Source organism: Aegilops tauschii, chromosome 7 (assembly GCF_002575655.3).
Source record: "Aegilops tauschii subsp. strangulata cultivar AL8/78 chromosome 7, Aet v6.0, whole genome shotgun sequence".
NCBI lineage: Eukaryota > Viridiplantae > Streptophyta > Magnoliopsida > Poales > Poaceae > Aegilops > Aegilops tauschii.
Genome location: NC_053041.3, coordinates 360,860,628 through 360,867,468, shown reverse-complemented (window position 1 = coordinate 360,867,468; position 6,841 = coordinate 360,860,628).

The following is a 6,841-nucleotide window of genomic DNA, read 5'->3' as shown; positions in this document are numbered from 1 at the left end:
CCCCTCCGTGATGGTGTCTAGATTGGATCTGGTGATTCTGGAACATGCGCCGGCTGGAATTGATTTTCATCGACTCCCCTAGGGTTTCTGGAATATTGGGGTATTTATAGAGCAAAGAGGCGGTGCGGGAGGCCACCGAGGTGGGCACAACCCACCTGGGCGTGCCTGGGGGCCTTGGTTGGTTGTGCCCCCCTCGGGGCACCCCCTGATATGTCTCCAACATATCTACTTTTCCTAACGCCTTTCCTCTAGTTTTGGACTCTAATTTGCATGATTTGAATGAAACTAACCCCGGACTGGCGATGTTTTCAGCATAACTACCATGGTGTTGTTTTTGTACAGAAATAAAAGTTCTCGGAATGAAACGAAACTTTGTGAGGATTTTTTATATCAATAAAGAGAATTTCTGGAGCCAAGAACCACCGGAGGGAGGCACCTGGGTGGGCACAACCCACTAGGGTGCGCCCCCCTCCAGGCGCGCCCAGGTGGGTTGTCCCCACCTGGTGGCCCCGCAGACCCTCAATCCTATTTTTGGAGAAAAAATTAGGGAGAAAGAATTATCGCGTTCCATGAGATGGAGCTGCCGTCACCTCCTGTTCTTCATTGGGAGGCCAGATCTGGAGTCCGTTTGGGGTTCCGCAGAGGGGGATCTTCGTTCTTCGTCATCACCAACCCTTTTCCGTTGCCACTTCCATGATGCTCCCCACCGTGAGTGAGTAATTCCTTCATAGACTCGCTGGTCGGTGAGGAGTTGGATGAGATTCATCATGTAATCGAGTTAGTTTTGTTAGGGCTTGATCCCTACTATCCACTATGTTCTGAGATTGATGTTGCTATGACTTTGCCATGCATAATGCTTGTCACTTTGGGCCCGGGTGCCATGATTTCAGATCTGGACCGCTTATCTTATCACCATTATATCTATGTTCTAGATCCGATCTTGCAAGTTATAGTCACGTACTACGTGTTATGATCCGGCAAACCTAGACTGACAATAGTCGAGACCAGTCCCGGTGATGGCCGTAGTTTGAGGAGTTCATGTATTCACCGTGTGTTAATACTTTGTTCCGTGTCGGTGTACTAAAGTTTGGGCTCTTTAGCACCCCATACTCGTGCACGGGCAGTTGTAGCCACCCCCGCGGCAAGGCCTAAAGGGTGCGATCAAAAACAAGATACAAGACAAATAAAAACAGTGAACTCAGAGAACAGAGGACGAGCTGGATCCCCGGCAAGGCCCTTGCCGGGGCGGCTTGCGAGATCCCGGCAAGGTCCTTGCCGGAGCGACTTACAGAGCACCAACCAGAGCACCACCCTTGTGGTTGAGAGCTCTGACACCGTCGACAATATTAAGGCTAGAATCCAAGGGCACACGCGTAGTGGCATGCAGATCTTTGTGAAGCCAGAAGACAAGACACCGGCGAGATCCCTTTCGGGGACGCCCACGAGGCTCCGGCAAGAAACCTGCCGAGGACGCCCATGAGGCCCCGGCAAGAACCTTGCCGGGGACATCGACAAGACCGTGGCCAGACTCGGCTGCCCAGTCACCACTCTAGTGCGGGGGCTGACCAGCCAGCCTAGCAAGCACATGCGTGGTGACATGCAGATCTTCGTGAAGACCCTGTCACCTCTCCAACGCAGCAGCTGGCCAGCCAACTTGGCACTGCATGCCTCTTCGGCATGGACGCATGTCAAGACGGGGCGGGGCGGCAATGGATGGTACGGGCTCTCTCCCCGTCCTTGATGAAGCTAGATGGCACGTAAGAGGCGCATTTAATGCGTTTGTACTTAGATGACCAAGATAAGCATATGTACTTTAGCGGTTTACAGCTCCTGCATACGTTGTAGTTACTTTACACCTCCTGTATGCCACTATGGCAGCCCCTTGGTCATATAAAAGGAGGCCCACGACATACTGGAGGAGGATTCGGCTTTTTGGACCTCTTGGCCCAGCTTGCATGCGCAGCAACGAGCCAAAGCTCAAGAACACTCACTACACAATCAAGCAGGACTAGGGTTTTACGCATCTCTGCGGCTCGAACGTGGGTAAAGACCCGTGGTGTTGATCACTAGATCTGCTCTTTGCTTAGCCCCGGTTCCCTGCCAAACCATAGAAGGGATCCCCATGGTCCCATAGGTGTCGTTTCCCTGACATCTTTGGCGCGCCAGGTAGGGGGCCAGAGCTTTGAAAACCTGATCTAGCGATTAGCACGTCGTTTCATCGATCACCATGGTTCCCAAGAGGAAGGGGATCACGGCGATCGGTTCGTCTGGAGCCGAACTGCCCGTACCAGCGCGGGCGGGCGACAGGGCAGCCGCGGATGGTTGCGGAGCTGTGGCCCGCGAGCATCCATGACACTCTGGTAATCGAAGCCAGGCGAGCGGTGTCGTTCATGCTAGAGACGACGGGCCGCACGCCGCATGGTCCAAGGGCGGAGCCTTGCTGCCCACAGGTGGCGAGGTGACTTCCAAGACACCCTAGCCGGCGCCCGTGCCATGGTCTTCCCAGGTCGCGCGTGACGAGCAACGCCGCGACATTGGTGACCCCGGGAGCCGCCGCTGGAAGAGCCCTCTACATCACCCTCGAGATGCACTGGGCCAGCATGCACGCCCAGACACTGGTGAAAACGGTGTGCGGCCGCGAGACCGTGGTAGAGCTCCTTCTAACGTGGTTAGAAGTCAGAGCGCGTCACGGTTCATGCAGCTTCCACCGCCACCCACGCCAGCAAAAGCGTTCGCACATGTGCAACTGCTCCTCGACTTTCTTCCCGCCGCGGAGAATCGGGACGAGTGGAGGGCTACCATCCGGAGCCTCATCAGCTTCGCCAATAAAGATGAACCGCGACCAGTGGGACCCTCGTGCCGGCGCTCTGTCGAGCCGGCACATGCCAGTGGTGGATGGACTGGAGGTGTTGCGACCACGGTGCACTTTCCTCCTCCACGCCAGCAACTGCAGCCGCCGGCTCGTCGGGCCGACGCTTCACAACGTTTCCACAGCGTTGTCCGACCCGCGAGCCCGCCGCGACCAACATCAAGTTCTTCGGGAGCGAGTCCAGGAAGACGCTCGGACCACTATCGAGCGGTGACGGGAAGCTCGCCATTACTCAGATAGGCATGCAGAGCCCACTGTGGACCACCCATGTGCAACTTGGGAAGACCGCGGTACGGGCGCCAGCTTTTACCCGTGAGCTACGGCAATTCCAGTGGCCCACCCACCGCACATTCAAGCCTGAGGTTAGAGAGAAGTACAACGGCAAGACTCACCCGTCGGAGTTCCTCAGCATCTACACCATCGCGATGCAAGCTGCCGGGGCTCGCCACGACAAGGTGCTTGCCAACTACTTCTCGTTGGCACTTAAGCCCAACGTCATGTCATGGTTGATGCACCTGCCAGTGGATTCCATTTCTTCTTGGTCGGATCCGTGCCATGAATTTGTTGGTGTCTTTATCGGGGGCCACCAAACTCCTGGCCAGGCAAGTGATTTGCATGTCATCCCCCAAAAGGATGGCGAAACCCTGCGCAACTACATACAAAGGTTCAGCCGTGTGCAATACAACATCCCAAATGTTCATCCCGCCGCTGTCATCAGTGCATTCCATCAGAATGTGCATAACCGCAAGATGCATGAGGAGCTGGTGATGAACAAGGTTAGGGATGTCGCCGAGCTTTATGTTTTGCCCGACAGATGTGCTCGGGATGAAGAAGGGAGGAAGTACCCCAGTGAAGATGCCGGCGCGGAAACTGACTCCACGGACGAAGACGCCGTCGCCCCGACAAAGAAGGGCCGACGACGCAATAGGAAGCGCAAGGGCAAGACCGTGCTTGCCGTTGAGGGATCCGGTGACCCCGGCGCTGCCAAGAAGGCCAAGGCTGACGACCCCGGCAAGGAAGTTGCTGGGTGCGCCGCCTGCCGGGCCTTGGTGGCTGCCGACAAGCCAGAAGGCTCTGGAAAGCAGTACTGCAAGATCCATCGCACCAAGGGCCGTCACCTCCAGAATTGCCGGTAGGTTGAGCTGCTTGTAGAGAAGCAGAGAGCTGAGTATGAGAGGCGCGATAAGGAGAAGGGCCACGATGGTGCTGAGGGGTCCGGCAAGAAGCGTGGCGGCCGAGGAGGTCGCCGCGGCAAAGATAACCAACCAGAGAGGCCTGCTCGGGGCCGCGACAAGAAAGAGGGAGACGATGATCATGATGAGGGCGACAAGTCCAGCAAGCACGAGTCCCAGAAAGCTACGGAGGCCATGTGCGTCAATGGTGGCGCCTCGTTGCATACCTCTCACCGCCGAATGAAACAGTGGGCGCGAGAAGTCACTACGGCAGAGCCATCATTCGACGCCCAGAAGCCACTGAAGTGGTCCAGCACGCCTATCATTTTTGACACCGAGGATCACCCTGATTGCACAACGGCGGTCGGGTGTTTGTTGTTGTTGGTTTCACCAACGATATGCAACCTCAAGGTGACAAAAGTGCTAGTCGACAGCGGGGCCGGTCTGAACTTGATCTTGCCCACTGTGATCAAGAGGCTGCAAATCCCCGATGGAGATCTCGAGGAAACGCACACGTTTCAACGGGTCAACCCAGGAAGGAGTCAGCCGAAGGGTAAAATCACGTTGCCCGTTACATTTGGGGGCGAGCTGAACTATAGGATGGAGAAGATCGTTTTTCATGTTGCCAAGATCCCCTTACCTTATAATGGGATCCTCGGTCGCCCAACACTGGCCAAGTTCATGGCGGCATCACATTACGCCTACAACACATTCAAGATGCCCGGGCCAATGCGCATCATCACCGTCCCCACCGACAAGAAAGACGCAATCATCTGCGCCGACCAACTCTACCGGGAGGCAGCAGCAGCAACTGCCGCCAAGGCACTTGCTCCTACCGCTGAAGCCCCGGGAAAGAAGAAAACCGGCAAGGCCTCTGCCCCTGTCGGCAAGGCCCCTTCCGGTGAGGCCTCCTCCTGCAAGACCTCCTGCACCCACTCCGGCAAGCGCGCCTCTTCAGAGTGTTGCGCTCCCGTCAAGGACGTGCCTGAGAGCTCCACCGGTAAAAGCAAGAAATCCAAGGCAGCACCACAGGAGACCAAGAAGGTGCCTGTCAAGGAGGACGGCACGGGCGGGGCTTTTAGTATAAGCTCCACCCTCGACAGCAAATAGGAAAGTGCGCTCATCGCCTTCCTATGGGCGAATGTCGATGTGTTTGCATGGAAAGCATCTGACATCCCCGGCGTTCCCAAGGAGGCGATTGAGCACCATCTTGCTGTCTGTCCTCATGCGCGGCCCGTCAAGCAGAAGGTCAGAAAGCAAGCTTTGGAGCGGCAAGAGTTTATCATCGAAGAGATTAGGAAGTTGGAGGCGGCAAGCTTGGTCAGAGGGGTGCTCCACCCAACATGGTTGGCCAACCCGGTGGTGGTGCGCAAGGCAAATGGGAAGTGGAGGTTGTGCATTGATTATACAGATATAAATAAAGCATGCCCGAAGGATCCTTTCCCTTTGCCGTGCATTGACCAGAGTCGTGGACTCCATTGCCTGGGGCGACCTACTTTCATACCTTGACGCCTATTTGGGATAACACCAAATCTTTATGATGAAGGAAGACAAAGATAAGACCGCCTTCATCACCCCATGTGGTACGTATTGTTTTGTACGAATGCCTTTCGGGTTGAAAAGTGCTGGTTCGACATTTGCAAGAGCAGTTCAGATTGGTTTTGAGCCCCAGCTCCATAGAAATATGGAGGCTTATATGGATGACATAGTGGTAAAAACCAAGGACAGGACAACACTTGTGCAAGATTTGGAGGAAACATCTGCAAATTTGCGCAAGATCAATCTCAAGCTCAACCCTGGGAAGTGTGTCTTCGGTGTCCCATCTAGTAAACTTCTCGGGTTCTTTGTGTCTCAGCGCGGGATCGAAGCAAACCCAGACAAGATCAAGACAATCGAGAAGATTGAAGCACCAATGCGAGTTAAGGATGTGCGTCAGCTTGCCGGCTGCGTTGTCGCTTTAAGTAGGTTCATCTCCAAATCTGCTGAGCGCGCCCTCCCCTTCTTCAAGATTTTGAAGAAGGCAGGGCCCATGAAATGGACCCCGGGGGCCGAGGCAGCACTGCAGGATTTGAAGAGGTACCTTTCCTCGCGCCCAAACCACAAGAGTCGTTGCTGCTATATCTCGCGGCGACGAATCAAGTGGTCAGTGCTGCGCTAGTGGTGCAAAGGGAAGTTGACGAAAAAGTGGTAGCGGTGGCAGGACTGTCGGATGACGAGCCAGAGTTCCCCCCGGTAGGATCTAGCACCGGCGAGACAGGAGCCCGACAAAGTCTGGCGCCGGCAAGGCAGGATCAGCACAAGAAAATGAAGTGGTATAGAGGAAGAAGATGATGCAGCACCCAGTTTACTTCGTCAGCTCCCTCCTGGAGGGAGCTAGATCAAGGTACTCCGGTGTGCGTAAGTTGCTCTTCGGCCTCCTTATGGCCTCGAGGAAGCTGCATCATTATTTTCAAGCACATGAGATCACCGTCATCACTCGCTTCCCGTTGCAACGGATCTTACACAACCCTGATGCAACCGGAAGGATTGTGGAATGGGCGTTGGAACTGTCAAGCTTTGGTCTCAGGTTTGAAAGCACTTCGACAATCTAGAGCAGGGCTTTGGCGGAGTTCATCGCAGAATGGACCTTAACGCGTGACGAAGAAATTCAAGAGACCATTCTCCCCGACAAGGAAGCAAGCCGCGACTAGATTATGTACTTTGATGGGGCTTTCTCGCTGCAAGGCACCGGTGCCAGCGTGCTGCTTGTCGCACCCACCGGAGAGCACCTCAACTACGTAGTCCAAATGCATTTTCCCCG